Here is a 21,940-nt window from a genome sequence, read left to right on the forward strand (position 1 = left end):
CAATCAAATACTTTAAGCCCCAACTGGGCAAGCTAGATTATGGAACTGATATGACCGAACTGGGTCTAATGGAAAAAATCTCGATCGAAATTGAGCTTCAAAATACTATTTCTACATAGGCAGTATTTGGATGAACTAATAGATGATTTATTCAATTAATATATTCATGAAATGTACGATTCGCCCCAGGCAACCCCCTCTTTCTAAAATCTAAAAAAAGTTACAGGATGGGCTTTTTTTTTCCGATATGCCTCTCTACGAGTAAGGAGCAATATAACCAAGTGGGCTGTGGTGATGTCAGAATTTGCACCTATTTCTATCTATTTAGTGATCAGTCTGTTGGTTTCTTTGATCCCACTTAGTGTTCCTTTTCCATTTGCTTCTAATAGTTCGACTTATCTAGAAAGATTATCAGCCTACGAATGTGGTTTCGATCCTTCTAGTGATGGCAGAAGTCATTTCGATATATGATATTATCTTGTTTCTATTTTATTTATTATCCTTGATCTAAAAGTAACCTTTTTCTTTCCTTGGGTAGTACCTCCCAACAAGATTAGAGAGTGAAGAATGAATGACCCTCAAAACAAAAAGAGTGATTGAGTCCGACTCAAGCAAGTTAGTGAAAGGCATGGCAAGAGAACGAGTTCAACTCGTGAACGATCAGCAAGTGAAGGAATGATCCTTTTGCGCCAGTACTATTATGAAACTAGTACTTGTCGACTCACAAGCAACATATAGACTAAGGTTGCCCATCACTCTCTCGCTCTTTTTTGAAGGCCTTTTCTATTTTCTTTCTAGTATGGTTCCTCTATAAGAACACTGAATGACTAGCTTCGTAGAGGAGCAAAGCCACTCGACTATAAAGGAGACAAGCAGAACCCCAGCCTACAGTATAGTGTGGAATCTAGATCATTTCATCGAGCACCATTTATTTTAGATATAAAGGTATTCTAATTTTATCGAATTAAGTCATAACCTATGCCTTCTACTAGTATACTACTATAGAGAGACTAAGCTTTATTTCAGAGATTGGACTCTCTTACTGTGATTAGCCCCTACTAGTAAGAAGCTGTTCCCGAGCCAGGTTCCTAAATGGAAGAATTAAGAAGCACGCCCCTATAGACTTCAAGAGCTCTTGCTTTGTGTACCCTCCTACTAATTATTTTTAGGGCTATAAAAACATATGAACCACCTACTCTTTAAAGCCCTACCAAACAATAAAACAAATGAAAGTTGCTTGCCCTCACTAATAAAAAACAGCAATCCCTCCCTTTATGTTACCTACTTTTACTCATATCTTTTGTATACCTCAATACAAGTATAGGAAAGGATTATTCAATCAAAACTGGCGCTCTATTCTCTCTCAATTGCCTATCCTGTATAGATGAGGGGGAGTACCTTAGCAATAGCTTCTGACACTTAAGATTGACCTCCTCAAGTTCCAAATATGCATTTTTTATGAATTTCATACAGGACTACTTTCTTATCTCTCCATAGAGTTCACTTCTGACTTGCCAAATAAGTTTACTAAAGAAACTTACCTAAGCATAGCTCTCTCTCTCAAATACAAATGCCAAGAAGAGATTCCTTGGATAAGTGGAAAAATGCCTTTGATTTCTCTTTTAAGGCATTTGTCCTGCTTTAATTAACTTATAGTATCAATCCTCTAGCCTATCGAAATTTGTACTTTTATTAACTAAAAACACATGAACTTTGTTGGCACTTAAGAAAAAAGGTTATTCAATCCACTAGTGCAACTGACGGAATTACCTCTTCTGAACCGAAACCAGAAAGAGCTCAGAACCACTGCTTTTGAACAGCTCTCCTCAACTGAAGGCACACCTACTGTTACTAGAAGTCTAGTCTCTTTCAGGTCCGATTTTGATCTCGAACTAACTTACTTTACTTAATAGGCTGGAAGAGAGATTCTTCAGAAAACCCGATTTCCTATTCTATCTTAAGAAACTAACTCAAAAGAGTAAAGAAGACTAAACTCAAACTTTTGACGATTGAACTAAAATTTTTTTATATCCAGATTGGAACTGGATTTTAACAAATTTGGATCCTATTTAGAGCTGACTTTCACTTCACTTTTTAGATTCCTTGTTCCCGACTCACATAGGCCACTCATAACACGTTCAACTCCCTAAAACACGTATAATTGAGAGACTCTGAATATATGTGCCTTGGGTAAATGCCTACTTTCAGGAGAATCTTACTGAACGAGTTCCAAACTTTTCCTTTTCGCTTCCTAAAATATTTAGGGAAATGGGCCTTGTCGGCCACCGCTTGCTGACGATGACTTAGTTGGAAAGGTAGGTGTTTGACATGTCCCTTGCTTGCGAACTTCTTTATGAGGGCGGGTAGCTTTGGAGATCCCATTCCTCACATTTAGATTGTCCCGAGACTTCACTCTTTCAACACTTGTATACTTTCTAAGTAGTCAGGTGTGTCCTTGTCTCTAACAAGTGTGTGTGATCCACCGATTGATTTACTAAGTGACTCTTTCTTACTGCTGGAGTCCCCATCTCTTAAAGCCTTATAAGACTTCCATTCATCCCTAGTTTTTATCGATTGAAGAAAGCCTTATATAGTCTCATCAAACAAGCGAGAAAAAAGCCATTTCTATCTTATTAGTAACCTGCAATTAAAGCGTTAACGAGCAACGGCTTTCACGCAGCTCAATCCATTGCTTGTTGCTTTCAAGACGGAGGGTAGTCAAGTAGTCCATGAAGTTCAAATCACACTTGTTTTAAGCAAGTAGAGTAGTCAAGCTAGAGAGGCAAAAAAGCAAGAAGTAGTTTTTGGTCGATCGATAAAATAAATCGTACTTTCATTGTTATGGACCGGCTTTCATAAAGCACCTATGGCTAGTAGCTACTATTAGGATCTAATTCTGAGATCAATTCAACAATAAGACTCTTCAAGCAATGATCTTATCTATGTCATTTCCCTTCATGCGATACAAGAGACGACTTTTGAGAGTCACTTAGCCCCTTGACCTCTTTTAATTTGCTGTTCGGTCTTTCAATAAGTAGTTAGCTACGAGCTAAGAAGCCTCATAGTCAGACTTAACATTGATTTAAGCAACTTTTGGAGAGAAGGCACCAATCAGACCTGCAAGCACTAGGTAGTACATAATGACAGTTTTCAATCATACAATGTGTACTTGTAGTCTGACTTTTTAATGGTAGTCAGTTGTCCTCGTTCTCGTCTTTTCATTGGCTTATTGAGTAAGGGACGTTATTTGTAAAAATGTCGAGCCGATAGGGTCATGTACCAATAGTGACAATGCCAAAAGGGGGGAGCTAGACATTAGTTGTGTTAGTGGAATGACCTAACTTGACCTAGTCAGCCCGAACTGTTTTACAGTTCTAGAGGACCTTGAACAAGAAGAAGTAAAGATGCTAGATCTGGACACTACAAAAATGGATGAGATTGCTCAAGATGAGTGTCTGGGTAACAAAGTCGCGAAGGGTGTAGTCAAGGGGCGAGTTTAACGAGGAAGGAGAGTGATTTGGCCCATATAAGCGAGGATTTGGAAGAGAGGGTTGAGTGAGTCAACTATGGCAGTGACTGAGGGGCACTTGTTATGTGATAAACAAATGACTCAAAACAATAACCTTAGGTCAACTAATCCTAAGAAAAGAGGTGAACATGAGAAGAGCAATAAAAGTAAGCATTCAGTTGATGGTGTTAAGACTTTAAAGGTGGAAGATCCCCCCTAGTTCTAACCATATTGAATAAAGAGTGGGCGAACAAAATGCAGAACATATCATAGATGTTGAAAAGAGGGGGGAAGAGGAAAGTAAAGGGCAAACAACAAAAAACAAATAAGGGCTACACAAGACGAAAAACCAGAGGCAGCGCTGAGATGCGAGGGGATCGTGAAAACAACAATGGTTCCACATTAAGGTCCTTATATGGAATGGAAGAAGGATCGGCAAAGTCGAGAAGCAGAGAGAGGCCAAAGATTATATAAGAGCGCAAGAGACAGATTTGATAGGCTTGGTTGATGGCTGGCGAGCTTAGCTTAGAGAAAAGGTTACTTCTAGTTCCTTTCGGTAGCACGAGTGGAGAGCCCTACAAAGTAAGCCCTTAAAGTCTTTAAGTTAAGGAAGCTGAGTTGAACATAAGATAGAGTTTCAGTTCTAGTGAAAGCCCCTACTCCCATGAAGTTGGAAAGTGAAGTTTAAGTGTTGAAGTCAAAGAGAAGTTTCTTATTTTTGTGAGTACGGTTACAATTGCAATAAGTACTTTAAAGCTCAATAAGGAAAAATACAACCTTGCTAAAGCAAATCAGGAAAAAAACCCTTATTCCAAGCGTGAGCCATAGCACAGGGACTCTCGGTTGGTCATAGAAATGAAAGAGTTAATAGTTTTCGCTAGTGAAGCTTTAAGAGATAGGGCAAGAAGTCATAAACTATCCTTGCTTTGTTGTCGGCTTTCATAGTAAAAAGAAAGAAGTCTCTTTTTGCCTTCCTTTAGGGATGAATTCCCTAATGCGGATCTGGCTGGGAGGAAAAAGGCAGGAAGTGAGATGAGATGTGTCAGCAAGCATTCAAACAGATCAAAGAATGTTTGATGAACCCAGCAGTTTTGATCCCAACGCGACCAGGAAAGCCTCTATTACTGTACTTATCTATTATAGAAGTGGTAATGGGTTGTATAACCCTAAACCCTAAACCCTAGCATAAATGGATGACGAGGGAATTGAGAAGGCTATTTACTATTTAAGTAAGAGGACATTGGCTTATGAGGAGAATTATTTTGCGATTGAAAAGACTTGCTTGGCATTGGTATGGGTTACGAAGAAGTTACGTCATTACATGCTAGCTGACTAGGTTATTATTATCTCTAGGATGGATCCGTTGAAATATTTGTTTGAGAAACCTACTTTAATGGGTAGAATGTCCTACTGGTTAATCATACTATCTGAACTTGACATGAAATACGTTACTAGAAAATCCATCCATCAAGGGACGCGCAGTTGCCGTGTATTTTGCAAAATTTCCAACAAAAGATAAGGTGGAGCTAGACTTTGATCTTCTAGATAAAGAGATTCTTGAGATAGATGTTTAGTGAGGGTGGAAAATGTATTCTGATGCCGCAACTAATCAAAAGGGATATGTAATTGGGATAGTATTAGTAGCTCCTGAAGATGCTTATTTTGCCATTTCAGTGAAGTCTCATTTCCCAGCGACAAACAATGTGGAAGAATATGAAGCATGCATCGGAGGAATGGAAGCTTTATTTGACCTGGGACTTAAAGAAGTAGAAATTTATAGGGACTCTACTTTAGTGATTACACAAGCACAAGGGAAAAGGAGGACTAAGGATGAGAAGCTAAAGCCGTATCAAGAGTACTTGGAGGAGTTGGCAAAATTCTTTGACAGTCACGTACACTTTCTTGCCAAGAGCCCAAAATCAGTTTGCAGATGGTCTAGCCACATTAGTTTCCATGATAGAATTTCCTAAAGGAGCGACACTAAAACCATTTGTGTTCGAACAGAGGGATAGGCCCTCCTACTGTAGTAATTTGGTCGTCACTGATCTAGACGTAGGAGAATTGCCTAGGTACACCGACATATGGAATTTCATAGAGCGAAGTGAATAGAATATCCTAAAAGGGCTGATAAAAATGACAGAAGGGCAATTATAGAGTGCAGTTTAAGCATAAGAAGGAAGCTAAGGCAAGCAATCAGTACACGAATCTCTTCCTCTATAAAAAGTTCCCCCTTCCCTGTAGTAGCTTTCTCTTATGAGTAAGTAACTCTCTGGAAAGGTCCCGTCTTTGCCTTTAGACTAGAAGATGAAAGCTAGGTTTTTCTTCCTCTCATTTAGGAAGGAAAACAGAAGTTGAAGTGGTGTAAGATTAGTATAAGAGGAATAACATCATATCATATGTATAGATGCAAGTGTATTGTCTAATCTACCCTTAACTAAGTACAACACCCTGTCAAGCTTACGCATAGATATATATCATGCCCAGCTTGGATGCAATATGGCGCATATGATCTCTCCCAAGAGCTTTAGTAGAGATGTCAGCCAACCAATCTTCAAACTTCACATATGGAGTAGAATTTTCTTTCATGGCTATCTTTTCACGAACAAAATGCCCTTCTCTAATAATAAGGTAAGGCTACTTTATTAATGGAAAACTGGATAAGAGGGAATGTGAGTTGTTACTTAATTATCATAAAACATTCTCACAGGATGAGACACCTCAACTCCAAGCTCACTTAGTAAGGTTTTCAACCAAATAAGCAATGTGAGCCATTGCTCTTTACTTTGCTTCTATACTCGATCGTGCGACAACTGTTTGCTTTTTACTCTTCCACGTCATAAGATTTCCACACAAAAATGTGTAATATCTAGTCATATTCGTACACCTCCTATCCGTCGGTGAGTCGGCCCAATCCGTATCTTCCTAGGCAAACAGAAGAAGTTGTCTATTAGAGGTATATCAAAGACTTTTCCTAGGAGACGGCTTAAGATACGGCAGAATTCTGTGCACAACTTCGAGATGAGAGATAAGTGGAGAGTGCATAAATTGACTAAGGAGACCAACCGCATATATCAAGATCCAAATTTGGTGATAGTCAAGTAGATAAGTCTACCCTACCCACGAGACTTCTATACATACCAGGACTAAGTCAAGCAAGGAGTTTTCTCGGTTAGAGTAGCCTAGTTCCCCAAAACTTGTTCTCATAAGAGGCAGTGCAGAATTGGTTAAGCGCTCTCTCTCTCCTCTTCCTTTACCCTGGAATAGAATTGTCATATTCAATAGCTCTAGCCTACGGAAGAATTCATTTGAGTGAGGATCTAAACTTGCTTATTCAAATTTCCTTATAGCTGTCCACTTCTAAAATAGAGGAAGAGAAGAATGAATCGAACCAACCCATGAATGACATGGTGCCTACAGCTTCAATCTCATTTAGTCGGCCCGCTATTCATTACTTTTCAAACGATTTCTTTGTTCCAATGAGAAGCAATTAACTAACCTTTCAAAAATCACTTGTTGAGCGCCCTTTTTAATGTGAACTACAGATGACTCTCCAGTGATTCCATTCCTTCTATCTTGACTTCTGCGTCAACCCGCATGGGTTGAAGAGGGTCAGCCAAATAGCGGGCAGCTCCATTTTGTACATTTGCTAAGGCATACCAATTAGGCATTTTAAAAAAGGGAAGGGAACTTCTCAGCGAAGGGTCAATAGGAACGACGGAGGCGGGAAGCTACCACTTCTATAATGCAAGCTTATTATTTACTTTACTTTTCTTTTAGAGCGTACTTAAAAAAATATAAAAAAGTCTATGGATGAAGTAGTCGGAGTGACAAATGGTTACGATTGAAAAAATCGGAGAAACTCGGGAATTATCGATTACCTTTTGAATCAAAGTAGCGACAAGCCGAGTACTGCGGGGAAGCTTGATGTAGATGATTCAATGCATGTTTATTTACTGTTTATCAGTCGTTTATTCGCGTATTTGAGTCATATTTATTCCTGTTTGATTGCACTTTGGTATGTTTATGAATTTTTCAGGTTTTCAGACTCTTTGATAGAGATTGATTGATTTACGGGCAGAAACAAAGCTATTTGGATGATTTATGCATAATAGATGTTATTAGAGAAGGTTTCTTGTTAACACGCATTTCGAGGCTTTTGCACGACCTTGGAAAATTTCAAAAATTTGACATTTCATTGAGGTTGGTGCCCGTTGCTCGGGCCGTCCATATACGCACGGACCATGGCACGAGCCGTTCATATTTACGCGGACCATGGCATGGGCCATGGCACGGACTGTGGAACGGCTGTGGCACTTCTGCCTATAAATAGGCACATGCAAAATGAGACAGGGTTCCACTTCTGATTTCTAGACTTCTCTACGCGCGCGACCTTTCACTTCTGCACCTCTGTTCTTGACATTTTGGGAGACCAACATCAGTTCAAAGGATTGATTTGGAGGATTCAAGCAAAGATTGAAGTTTCTAGTCGTTTGACCGAGACTTCCGAGATCCATACTTGAGGATGGTTTCAGAATTGGCACTTGCGACATTCCTACTCCGATTCGATAGAAGAGCGGTTATATGTTCCATTCTCTTTTCTGTTGTTTATTTCCTTTTGTATTTGTTTCTTTCATTATGAGTAGCTACGATTGCCGAACCCATTGGGGTTCACCTTTATTTATGAATTGTGTTTAATTATTGGATTTTTATCTGCCATTTTTGTATTCTTCTTACTGTTTAGTAATACAATTTGATTCAATTAATTTGAGACGTTAAATAAATTGTCTTTTGGGTTGTTTCTTGACATTGAGAAATGCTTTTTACAACTAAAAATTAAATGGTAAGAACCGGTAGTTAACACTTAGAGATAAGGTTAATTCACTCGCCGGATTAAGAATTAACAACTCTTAATAGTTCTAAATCACGCTTAATGCTAATCTGTAATAATCTAATAGGAAGAGATTCCATTAGGTTAGTGCATATTTAGGAACTCAGTGAGCTCGAGAGAGGAGCGGAGTTCGATTCAGGATTTAGGCACGGGTAACAAGATTGGCAGTTTATAAAATCAACCTTAGAATTCCATCACTTAGGTCTCTTTTGGGTTTGCTTCATTGTTACGGTTGTCTTTCGATTGTCAGTTGTTGTTGTTCCTTTATTTGCATTCATAAGCATTCATCAATTAATTTAGACTTTTTCACACCTTATTTCAGACTAAATAACATAACGAACAGTAGTAACTTTTACCCGATCTTTAGGGATACGAGCATGATACTCACTGGTACTAGACCGTATTGATAGGTTCACTGCCTTAGGTGTAGGTTGCATAAGTAGCCCATCAAGTTTTTGGCGCCGTTACCAAGGACATTAATGGTAAACTAGAGTGAATTGTTTCTGTGTTAATTTAGTCATTATTTGTTTATTCATTCATTCTTTATTTTTTTTTTTTATTTTTTTATTTTTATTGATTGGTGGTTGTTTGGTTTTCCGTTTAAGGTAGTTTATGACGAGGAGCTCTAACCCTGATCCCATAGCACCCTTATCTGACCCGGAGTGCTCTCTCAGATTATTGAGACGACGTTTATAGGCAGTTGAGGAGGAGGACGGAGTTAGAGTTCAAATTCAAGGAGTTGACGCGATGGAGAACCTCAACCCCTAGGCTGATGACGATCAGAGGACGATGTACGAGTTTGCTCTACCATCTTTGGATGGGATGAAAACTAGTATAGTTAGACCTGCTGTATTGGCCAACAATTTTGAAATAAAATCCAACGTTATCTAGATGGTCCAGCAAAGCATGCAGTTTGGAGGATTGCCCAGCGAGGATCCCAATGCACATATCTCTAATTTTTTGGAGATTTGTGACACATTCAAGATAAATGGAACAACTGACGATGCTATTCGGCTGAGATTGTTTCCATTTTCCTTGAAGGGCAGAGCTAAGAGATGGTTGCAATCCCTTCCATAGCAAACGATTACTACTTGGAAGGCGTTGGCTGAAAAATTTTTATATAAGTATTTTCCTCCCGCTAAAACTACTAAACTTAGAAATGACATATCTTCTTTTGTGTAGTTTGATGATGAAAGCATGTACGATACATGGGAGAGGTTTAAAGATCTTTTGAGATGCTACCCACATCACGGATTGCCAGTGTGGATGCAGGTTCAGACCTTCTACAGCGGGTTGAACCTTGCAACGAGGCAGATGGTGGATGCTGCAGCAGGTGGGGCACTAAACAGTAAGATGCCCGAGCAGGCTCAAAACTTGATGGAGGAAATGGCAATGAACAACTATCAGTGGCAATCCTCTAGGAGCCGACCAGGAAGACAGGGAGTGGTCAACCAAGTGGACTCTACAGCAGCCTTGGCAGCTCAGGTGGAGCTTCTAGCCAAGAAGATTGACCAACTCTAGATGCCGGTTCATGCAGCGAATGTTGGCTGCGAGTTTTATAGTGGCCCACATTATAGTGCGAACTGTACTGCGGGAGGTACGTTTGCTTCATCCTATACTATTTTTCCATCTAATTCTGCTGTCTCTTCTAATGTTGAGCAGGTTGATTATATGGGGAATGCCCCAAGGCAGCAGAATAACCCTTACAGCAATACATATAACCCTAGATGGCGTAATCATCCTAACTTTAGTTGGAGGAATAATAATGCCCAGGGTCTGCCAAGTTTTCAAAGACTTCATCAACAGCCACAACAACAACCATCTGGTCCTACACAAGCTCCTCCTCTATCAGAAAAGAAGTGAAATTTAGAGGAGCTTATGATGAAGTTTGTGATGTTTACGGAGACGAGATTCCAGCAGACTGATAGTGCACTTAGGAATCAGCAGACCTCGAGTCAGAACATGGAGACTCAAATTGGCCCAATTTCTAAGATGCTTTCAAAAAGACCTTCAGGATCGCTCCCTAGCACTACAAAGTCAAACCAGAGGGTGCATTGCAAGGCTATCACCTTGTGATCAGGTAAGAAATTGACTGGTTCTTCGCCTTTAGCTGATAAGGATAATATAATTATGCAGGACGAGCCAGCTAAGGAAGGACCAGACCTTGAGGTGGTAGAGAATGAGAGAAGGAAAGAAGACAGGCAAAAGAGCCCTGTGTGGTAGCATCAGCCCCCAGTTCCAAATCCTGCAAGGTTGAGGCAGGATAAGGTGGACAAGCAATATAGTAAGTTTCTTGACTTATTTAAGTAGCTGAAAATTAACTAACCTTTTGTTGAGGCGATTTCACAGATGCCGAAGTACGCCAAGTTCTTAAAGGAGATTTTGAGCAACAAGAGGAAGTTGGAGGATCTTGGTCAGGTAGTGCTTAATGAGGAGTGTTCAGCTATTCTCCAGAACAAACTGCCACTCAAGCGATGAGATCCAGGGAGTTTTACTATCCCTTGTATGATTGGTGATTTATCAATTAGTGGTGCATTGGCTGATTTAGGAGCTAGTATTAACTTGATGCCCACTACTTTATTTGCCAAATTAGGGTTGCATGAACCCAAGCCAACTAGGATGAGTGTTCAGTTAGCAGATAGGACTGTTAAAATTCCTAGAGGTATTGTTGAAGATGTACTTGTGTGGATTTTGTGGTGATGGATATGGAGGGTGAGAGCATTGTGCCTCTTATCCTGAGTAGGCCTTTCCTAGCTACATCGAGGTTTGTTATCGATGTAAGCGATGGATACTTAAGCTTAGAGTTAATGATGAGACCATTACCTTTGACCTAGTCACTTCCATGAGATAGTCACTGGACTATGATAATACTGTGTATTCTATTAATGTGATTGATGATATGGTTAAGTCTTATTTGTAAGAAATTTTATGTTTTGACCCTTTGCAGGTAGCATTAGTTGAGGATGAGGAGCAGTTGTCCAACGAGCAAGTGTTGGAGCAACTCGCTGTTTTATTAACCGGTAGAGCTTGTCAACTGATCCTATCTTTTTCTTGACAGTCAGGGTGCGGAAGGTAAAGACTTCATTCGAGGACCCACAAGTCTTAGAACCGAAGGAATTACCGAGCCACTTGGTTTATGCCTTCCTGGATGAAGAGAAGTGCTTACCAGTAATCATAGCAGCCGATCTAACTCTTGAAGAACAAGCCATGCTATTGGAAGGTCTAAGGAAGTACAAAAAGGCCTTTTGCTTTCAAGATAGCCGATATCCCGGGCATAAATCCAAGTTTATGCTCTCATAAGATTTCATTGGAGGACAGTTTCAGGCCAGTTGTTCAGCCTTAGAGACGACTCAATACGAATATGAAAGAAGTGGTAAAGAAGGAGGTAATTAAACTTCTTGATGCAAGTTTGATATATCCCATTTCTGACAGTTCGTGGGTGAGTCCTGTGCAGGTTGTACCCAAGAAAGGAGGCATGACAGTGGTAAGGAATGAGAAGAATGAGTTGATTCCGACTCGGACAATAACAGACTTTCGAGTTTGCACTGTTTACCGTAGGCTTAATGATGCAACTCAGAAGGATCATTTCCCTCTTCCTTTCATTGATTAGATGATTGAACGTTTGGCAGGTCACATGTTTTATTGTTTTCTTGATGGCTTTTCAGGTTATTTCTAGATTCCTATTACACTTGAGGACCAAGAGAAGACTACCTTCACCTGCCCTTATGGGACGTTCGCTTATAGACGGATGCCATTCGGACTGTGCGATGCACCGGCTATATTTCAGCAGTGCATGATGGCTATCTTCGAGGACATGATTGAGGAGTCTATGGAGGTATTGATGGATGACTTCTCTATTTTTGGTAATTCTTTCTCTCTTTGTTTGGCAAACCTTGAGCGCTTGTTAGCTAGGTGTATTGAGGCTAACTTGGTATTGAATTAGGAAAAATGCCATTTCATGGTGAGAGAGGGGATTGTTTTAGGGCATAAGATCTCTTAGGCTGGGATGGAGGTGGATAGAGCTAAGATAGAAGTTATATCTGAGCTACCTCCTCCTAGTTTTGTTAAGACTGTTAGGAGTTTTATGGGCCATGCAGGGTTTTATAGGAGATTTATTAGAGATTTTTCTAAGATTGCTAGGCCTCTCACTCAGTTGTTAGTTAAGGATGTACCTTTTATTTTTGATGATGCATGCTTGGCTGCTTTTGAGTTACTTAAGAAACTTCTGACTATAGCCTCGATCATGGTTTCTCCTGATTGGGGGCTGCCTTTTGAACTGATGTGCAATGCTAGTGATTATGCAGTTGGAGCTGTGCTTGGACAGAGGATTGAAAAGAAGTTCCAACCCATTTACTACGCTAGCAAGGCTTTGACAGGAGCCTAGGAACACTACACCACCACAGAGGAGTTGTTGGCTGTTGTTTACGCCTTCGACAAGTTTAGATCATACCTCGTTCTCTACAAAACCATTATCTTTATGGACCACTCGGCGTTGAGGTATTTATTCCTGAAAAGTAATGCGAAACCGAGATTAATTCGGTGGATTCTTTTATTGCAGGAATTTGATGTCGAGATCAAGGATAAGAAGGGCGCGGAGAATCTAGCAGCGGACCATTTATCAAGATTGGAAAATCCTCACTTGCATGCAATTGATGAGACAGCCATAGACGATCGATTTCTAGAGGAGCATTTATATGTCACTCAGGTATACACTAATACTCCCTAGTTTTCAGAATACACTAACTATTTGGTTGCTAGGGTTCTACCAAAGGGTATGACTTATCAGTAAAAGAAGAAATTCTTTGCCGATTTGAAGTACTACGTTTGGGAAGATCCCTTTCTGTTTAGAGTGTGTGCAGATCAGGTGATTCGCCATTGTGTTTATGGTGCAGAGACTCTCCAAATATTGAGGCACTGCCATGAGGGACCCACTGGAGGTCATCAAGCAGCAAACCATACAGCGAGGAAGGTGCTAGAGGCATGATTCTATTGGCCTATGCTCTTCCAAGATGCACGAAAATTTATTCAGGTTTGTGACGCTTGTTAGCGCATAGGTAATATCTCTTCTCGTGATGAGATGCCCCAAACTAGTGTGCAAGTCGTTGATTGATATTTGGGGCATCGACTTTATGGGACCCTTTCCCTCTTCATATGGTAATAAGTACATTCTAGTTGCTGTTGAATACTTCTCTAAGTGTCCTGAAGCTCAGGCTTTGGCCACTAATGATGCCAAGGTTGTTTGCAGGTTCTTAAGCGATTGTTTGCTAGGTTTGGCACACCTAGGGTGCTTATTAGTGATAGAGGAACAGATTTCTGCAACGCCCAATTAGAGAAAGTACTTAAGCGGTACGGAGTTACTTAGCGGTTCTCTACTCCCTATCACCCCCAGACTAGTGGGCAGGTTGAGGTAACTAATAGGGGTATTAAATGTATTTTAGAGAAAACCGTTAGTACCAGTAGAAAGGGTTGGACTCTTAAGTTAGATGATGCATTATGGGCGTTTAGGACTGCTTTTAGGACATCTATAGGTTTTATGTCCTATCGCCTTGTTTATGGAAAGTCGTGTCATTTACCTGTTGAGTTAGACCATAAGGAACTTTGAGCCCTTAGGACTTGTAACTTTGATATTGATTCTGCAGGTAAGGAGCGACAGTGGTAGCTGAGTGAGCTAGATGATTGGCGCCAGCAGGCGTACAAAAACTCATTAACTTACAAAGCAAGGATGAGGAAATGGCATGATCAAAGGATTCGTGGGCGTAAGAGTTTCAAGTCGGGGATCGAGTGTTACTGTACAACTCTCGCCTTCGTCTGTTTCTTGGAAAGCTGCAAAGTCGGTGGTCTGGACCATTTCAGGTCAGATAGGTCTTTCCATATGGAGTGGTGGAGTTGCATCATCCCAAGAAGGGAGATTTCAAAGTGAATGGGCATCGATTAAAACTTTACCATGGTAACTCGTTGGATGGTGAGCAACGAGTTGACCTAGTTTTGTATGCACAGGAGGGTTGATCCGGATGAGTCAAGCTTAGGACTCGGCAAAAATAAGCATTTTTGTACATTCGATTTTGGCGATGCTTTTACGTTTTTATTTTTAATTTTTTTATTATTTTGTTAATTTCTTTGGACTTTATTTATTTTGATCTACTTGATTGAGTATGTTCATAATTTGTTTTTATTCCTTTGTTTCAAAGTTTTTGAGTATATTTAGTGTCGCAAAGATATTTCTTTTTATGTGTAAAAGGTGATTTGGACCAGCATTCCGGGAAATTTCGAGCCCATATGCGCATTCGGGATCATGCACGGCCAGTTGCACGGCCTGCGCATATTAGCACGTCCCGTGCGTATATGCACGGCCCGTGCACGAACCCTATTTAAAACAAAGTTTTTCATCATTTGACTGGTTTGGCCGAGTTATCTCTCCTTCCTTACTCTTTCTCTACTATTCTAGTTCGTCAGAGACAATCGCAGTAAGCAATCTGTATTTTACGCTTAATCTTGCTTGTTTTGTTTTTTCGTTCATACATGATTGTCATTTAGTCTTTCTTATACTTTTGTTGATTTCCGTATCATTGCTTTCTTGTTCTAGTTTCATTTCCCGCGAATTACATTTTTTTCTTTTCACCTCAGGTATGTCATTTCCGACTTTAATGCATATTCCATTGTTCATTTGTGTTCATTTGTGTTATTTTAATTTTGTTCTTCTTGCCCTTATTTTTAATTTTTTTGATATTTCTTTTTATTTATTCTGTCCTCATTCTGTTTTGGACGTGCTACCATTGGGTACGTTGTGATGTTATGCACTGAAATTCCATTAGGCATTATATCTGTAATTATCTATTTTTTTTGTTCTCCCTTTGCACCCTATATTTTCAGTTTTGCAGGATTTCGGCGGTTAGGGTACCTTACCCCTATCTTCCTAGGTTAATAACCAATTTAATATACTGTCGAATTTCTGTTAAATTTTGTGTAAATTGAACATGGTCGATCTATTACAGTGTTTTGGTACTTATGTTGCTATCTAACATTGCATTTTATCAGGAAAGTGTGGCCGACGATCAGCAAAGAGCCGCTGGGAAGCGAGCTAGAGTTGAGGATGGTTCTTATAGTCACCAGACCTCAGGCCAAACAACTGCTACACTACTTCCTGCATGATAACCTCGGGCAACCGATCACTCGAGAACCTAAGCTCGACTTGTCCCTACACCTGCAGCTGGCAGGCATCCTTACTTGATCTTCACCAACCAGGAGCATATTGATCAATTTTAAGTGGTAAGGACCAAGACACTTCTGTCTGGGAGGTGCATCGCTTGGCAGGCCCTAAGAGATGTCGGGCTTTCTGAAGAAATTTCTAGTTTGCTGGAGACAGTACCATGGAATACGTTTTTTAACATTAGAGAGCCTACTTACAGAGAGCTAATTTTGGAGTTCTTCAGCACCTTTTAGCTTCAACCAGCTGTTAGGGACTTTGCTTCACCAAACACAGTTTCTTTCAGGGTAACTGGCAGAACCTACAGGATGTCCCTAGCTGAGTTTGGAATAGCTTTAGGGATATGGACTAGACCTGAGGTGGATTCTGATTTATTTGATCAGGCAGTTAGACATTTGGGGACAGATATAGATTCATATTGGGAGGATATTATGGTGCTTCGATGCTCTTTCTCTTCGAGCCGGACTAATGCTTCATGTATTTCAGATAGTTTGAGATACCTCCACAATATTTTAGCGCACACATTGGCTGGTAGGGGTAAGAGTTGGGGAGCTCTCAATAAGCTTGATGTTGTTTTACTCTGGCATATTCGATAGAGGACCTATTTGGATTTAGGGTTTTTGATGGCTGCACAGATGGATGGGATTCAGAGATCGGCTAGGAAGGCAATTATTAGCTTTGGACCATATGTGACTAGGCTAGCTAGGAATATGAGCCGCTGTTCAGAGTATGACAGAATCAGGTTCTATGCTGGCTGTTGGGACACAGCAAATGTACAACATACGGATGGTTACTCAGACTAAGTCTACCTCAGGCGGTTTCGAATACCACTTGATAGGTTCCACTTCAGCTAGCCAGATGGGTGGCGATAGTGTTGATAAGGGTGATGATGATGATGCTGACATCACCGAGGAGCAGCTTGTACCCCCACCACGTCCCTCATCTAGTCCCACCGATGTTCCTGAACTATCTATGTTCTTTAATCAATCAGCAGGCACATCAGTAGCATCTAGATTGGATAGGATGGAGGCCCGGATGACACAGCAGTGGGATCTTACACAGAGTTTCTGTATTGAGGCTAGAGATTCAGTGAGAGTCTTGCGCGAGATGCTTCATACACAGTCACATGCCACCCAACTTCTTCGAGATGACCTTGTGGCCTTGCGCACCAAGATGAGAGCAGACCATAATAATTTTCATTTTTCTTTATAGGATATCTCTCAACAGTTGGCTCAGATGCGAGTATCTAGTTCTCATGTGCCAGCACATGCGCCTATGCCTCGACCACCGTCTGTGCCAGTATCACCCTTTGACCTTGAGGGTTTCTTTGATAGTTTTGGTGATAGCCACTTGTCCGTTTCTTCTCCTCCACTACCACCTGCTCCAGCCCTAGTTCCGAGTATTTCTACCAGCGCTGATGCCTCGATGTCTCCTCAGCTTGATGATCCTTTATTCACTCCGGATTTCACCCAGTAGGACCAGGGTGGTCGGGTTGATCATGTTGAGGATTGAGGATTCTAGTTTTTTTTTTTGACAGTTTAATTTCTTTTTATTTATTTATTTATTCTTTTTATTTGTGGATGCTATTAATCCTGTTCGAATTGTAATTATTGAACATTATTTTGGATCATGTGGGGTATTATACCTGTTTTCCTCAAGTGTGGGGTAGGTATTTTAGTTTTATGCAGGTATTTATTTTGTTATCTCGAACCTCTGGAAGGATGGTATTCTGTTATTTTAATTTTATTTTAATTTTATTTTTTTTAACTAATCGATTTCATTCATTCTTACTATTTTTATCTTGGGTTTTGTTTTAATCGAGTAGTTGATGATTTTTTTTTGAATGGACCCTTATAGCTTTTATCGAATCTTGTTGGGAAGAAGGCAATGAACGAATCTCTTAGTTTCAATCAAGCTAGGTAAAACTAGTGTTTTTCCTTAATTTTTTTTATTTTACTTTATCTTTAGATATAGAACATTGTTAATATTAATGCTTTTTATTATGATTGATTGTTTAAAATTTGGTTTGAGAGCACATGCAATTTTTACCCACTCAAATGGTGAGGTTTTGAGCCAAATTAGGTATCATTATTTTTTATGCTCCTTTTCTTGTTGTTGAGTGAGCATTACACAGAATCTTTGTTTATAGAACTTGCTCTGTGATTCCTTTTGACATTACATGAATTTTTAATAGTCATGAGATGATATGGGCACTTAGGATTTACACAATTTGGCCAAAAGCTTAACCCTGTTTCTCCATTAGTAAACCAATTTTGAGCCTTAGCCTTTTCTTTCATTGTAATTCACCCTTGACACTCATTTTATCACTTCTATTCATTTCACCATTCTTTCTACCATTGTTGCTGGGTATTATATATGTTTATGCTGCATTTCATTTTGGATCAATTTGCATATATTCACTAAGTTGCTAGAATTTTTTTTCATAGATGCTCCCTTCAATCCAAATGGTACATTATCGTTTTACCACTTTTGATTGAGTATTGTATTACTTCATCTTGTGTTATCTATTATTGCAGGACTAGTGCAAAAAAAAAAAAAAAAAAAAAAGAAAAATAATAATAATAATAATAATAAAATAATACAAAAAAAATAATATATATATATATATACATATTAATAAAAATAATGTTTGTATATATAATTTTCTCTTAGTTCATTTCGAGCATCATCTTATTATTGGAGCAACTTAGTGTTGTACAATATTTGATTCTTGGTTGTTTTCTTGCATTACTTGCATAATTTTCCAGCAACTTTTAACCTACTTTCCATAATTATCCATACCTTACCTTAACCCCATTACAACCTAGCTCACGACCCTTTGATTATGAGTATTGATTATTTCACAGTAGTGGAGATTGTATCTATGAGCAAGCTTATGGTAAGCACATTTTTTTGTATTTTTGCGTTGAGAGCTTGCCGATATTCTTTCACCTATATACACTTGTGTGTTTTGAGTGACATCTTGGAAGGCATGGCTCTCAAATTCTCAGTTTAGATAGTTTATCATTTTAATTTTAGCAGCTTTGTTAACTTTGTTCTCTTTTTTAAAGATTTAGTGATTTGGAGATTTTGAGGAAATTCGTTACGGAGTTTTGAGACTTATTATGAGCTAACCTTCTGCAATGTATTTGATCTAGTCATTTGGTATCTGTTTGAGGAGAGAGTTGTTGATTGCTTGAGCATAAGAAAACTCTCAAGTGTGGGGTAGTTTGATGTAGATGATTCTATGCATGTTTATTGACTGTTTATCAGTAGTTTATTCGTGTATTTGAGTCATATTTATTCCTGTTTGATCGCACTTTGGTATGTTTATGAATTTTTCAGGTTTTCGGACTCTTTGATAGAGATTGATTGATTTACAGGCAGAAACAAAGCTATTTGGATGATTTATGCATATTAGATGTTATTAGAGTCGATTCCTTGTTAACGCGCATTTCGAGGCTTTTACACGACCTTGGACAATTTCGAAAATTTGGCATTTCGTGGAGGTGGGTGCCTGTTGCACGGACCATGGCACAGGCTGTGGCACGGGTCGTGCATATTTACACAGACTCTGGCATGGGCCATGCCACGGACCGTGGCACGGCTATGGCAATTCTGCCTATAAATAGGCGCACGTAAAACGAGATAAGGTTCCGCTTCTGATTTCTAAACTTCTCTACGCGAACGACCCCTCACTAATGCACCTCTGTTCTTGACATTTTGGGAGACCAACGTCAGTTCAAAGGATTGGTTTGGAGAATTGAAGCAAAGATTGAAGTTTCTAGACGATTGACCGAGACATCCGAGATCTATACTTGAGGCTGGTTTTAGAATTGGCACTCGACATTCCCACTCCGATTCGATAGAAGAGCGGTTATATGTTCCATTTTCTTTTTTGTTATTTATTTCCTTTTGTATTTCTTTCTTTCATTATGAGTAGCTAGGACTGCCGAACCCATTGGGATTCACCTTTGTTTATGGATTGTGTTTAATTATTGGATTTTTATCTGCCATTTTTGTAATCTTCTTACTGTTTAGTAATAAAATTTGATTCAATTAATTTGAGACGTTAAATTAATTGTCTTTTGGGTTGTTTCTTGACATTGAGAAATGCTTTTTACAATTGGAAATTAAATAGTAAGAACTTGTAGTTGACACTTAGAGATAAGGTTAACTCACTCACCGGATTAAGAATTAAAAACTCTTAATAGTTCTAAATCACACTTAATGCTACTCTGTAATAATCTGATAGGAAGAGATTCCATTAGGTTAGTGTAGATTTAGGAACTGAGTGAGCTCGAGAGAGGAGCCGAGTTCGATTCAGGATTTAGGCACAGGTAGCAAGATTGGCAGTTTATAAAATCAACCTTAGAATTCCATCACTTAGGTCCCTTTTGGGTTTGCTTCTTTCTTACGGTTGTCTTTCGATTGTCAGTTGTTGTTGTTCCTTTATTTGCATTCATAAGCATTAGTTAATTAATTTAAACTTCTCACACCTTATTTCAGACTAAATAATATAACGAACAGTAGTAACTTTAGGTTTACCCGATCTCCAGGGATACGACCTTGATACTCACTAGTGCTAGACCGCATCGATAGGTTCATTACCTTAGGTGTAGGTTGCATAAGTAGCCCATCACTGGCTTTCTCGAGTTCTCACAAATGTCAAGGGTGCACAGCGTAGCATCGATAGCTAGCAGATGTTTAGGGTTTTTTAACTCGAGAGATAGAATGATTGCCAATAAAAGAGTTCAGTTCAGGGCTTTGATATAGGGAGATTGCTTACCATTAGGTAGGTCATCATCTGACAAGGATATGGCCATTGGTGTAATGAGAATTCCTACCACATTATCTAGGTCAGTAAGGGTGATTTCTACAGGTACTTAGTCATCAGCCAAGAACTTCTTGAAAATTTCTTAGTGCTTAGGAGAGTTTGTAGGAGCTTTAGGATGGATATGGAGGCTTGAGTCCTATTGATTTGTCCTAACAAGTCATAAGTTGTTGGCATCTGGTCTTATGACTCTCTCTCTGTCTTGTTGTTCTTATTATGTCATGTGCTCAGGATGGGAGTACCTTACCAAACCTAAGGATTGTCCTATTGGTCGTCATCAAAGAAGTTGATGCCTAGGGCTTCCCCTTTCCCTTTAAAACTAGTAAAGTCCATCCGAGAGCAACTTTTCGATCACCCCTAAATAAAAGCGATGTTTCTGTCAATGGTTACGCTAGTTTAAGGGAGGGATTTGCCCAAGATAGAAGGATTGAATCTTATTGTCTTGGTACAATCAATCGAGGTCTCCTCAATGCCTATAATAGTATCAACTTGGTTATTTGCCCCTGCAAGACCTTGGGCTCCATGATTAGGGAGCGGATTCGTGAAAATCCCTCGGTTCGGTTGGGGGTGATTGAATTTGTTGAGTTTGACCGAAGTTAATCTTCCTAGACTTGATCTTTGATAGGCATCATATTATACATATTTACATGCCCAATTGTTTACATTTTTGTGCATAGTTATCTCATTTTATGCTAGACTCACCTGTCTTTTGGTTCCTTTCACGTTTCAGGTCATTATCGAGGGACATTATCAATAATCATGGGAAATACGCACAATTACGGACTAAAATCCATCAAATTGAGCAAGGACTAGTATTCCAAGGTTGAGCACGGCTCCGAAGCCACCACGGCCTGTGGTGGCTTAGCAACGGCTAGGGCACGACCTGGAAGAAGTCAATAGATGTGAAACGCAAAGGTCTAGCATGGCTTGGACTCTGCCCGTGTTGATCAGAACAGGCTTGACCATGGCCGTGTTGAAGGGATTATATAAGCTAAAACCATCTACTTCCAGACTTCGGTTCCTGATCTTAGAAAATTATTTCATGAATTAAAGGAAGGATTACATTTGTTTTAACATCAAATTGAAGATCAAGACAAGATTTGGGAACATTTAAGAAGCAAATTAGGGTTTACTATTCTAAATTGGGAATTTAGGGTTTCTCATCCAACTTGAAGAAGAAGGGTGTACATGCCTTTAATTTACTTTTCTGAATCTATTCTTTGTCTTGTGTTGCTTAATAGTATGAGTAGCTAAATTGTCAAACCCATTTGGGGTTCCTATGTTGTTGGATTAATTTCAATGTTTATGAGATTTTGATTATCAATGTTTGTTTCTTCTTGCTTTCATTATTAATGAGAAATCACTTTAATCATGAGATATTGTGAATTGTAGTATTTAAATTGCTTTGTGTAATTGAGAAATTCATTTAGTAATTGGAAATTTGAATAGCAAGAATTGGTTAATAATCACTTAGAGATAAGGGTAATTGACTAGCCGGATTAAGAA

The 21,940-nt window shown here is 39.3% G+C and overlaps 1 non-coding gene and 1 pseudogene across 1 annotated transcript; one reads left to right on the forward strand and one right to left on the reverse strand.

Annotated features, from left to right (window-relative positions):
- The first annotated feature begins 251 nt into the window (after nt 1-251).
- On the forward strand, nt 252-564 carry LOC125369545 (annotated as a pseudogene).
- Nucleotides 565-9,545: 8,981 nt separating this feature from the next.
- LOC112535324 lies at nt 9,546-9,652 on the reverse strand. Its single transcript, XR_003079478.2, has one exon. It is a non-coding gene; the product is annotated as a small nucleolar RNA R71 (small nucleolar RNA).
- Nucleotides 9,653-21,940: the final 12,288 nt, after the last annotated feature.

Source organism: Ricinus communis, chromosome 3 (assembly GCF_019578655.1).
Source record: "Ricinus communis isolate WT05 ecotype wild-type chromosome 3, ASM1957865v1, whole genome shotgun sequence".
In the NCBI taxonomy this organism is placed as follows: Eukaryota; Viridiplantae; Streptophyta; class Magnoliopsida; order Malpighiales; family Euphorbiaceae; genus Ricinus; species Ricinus communis.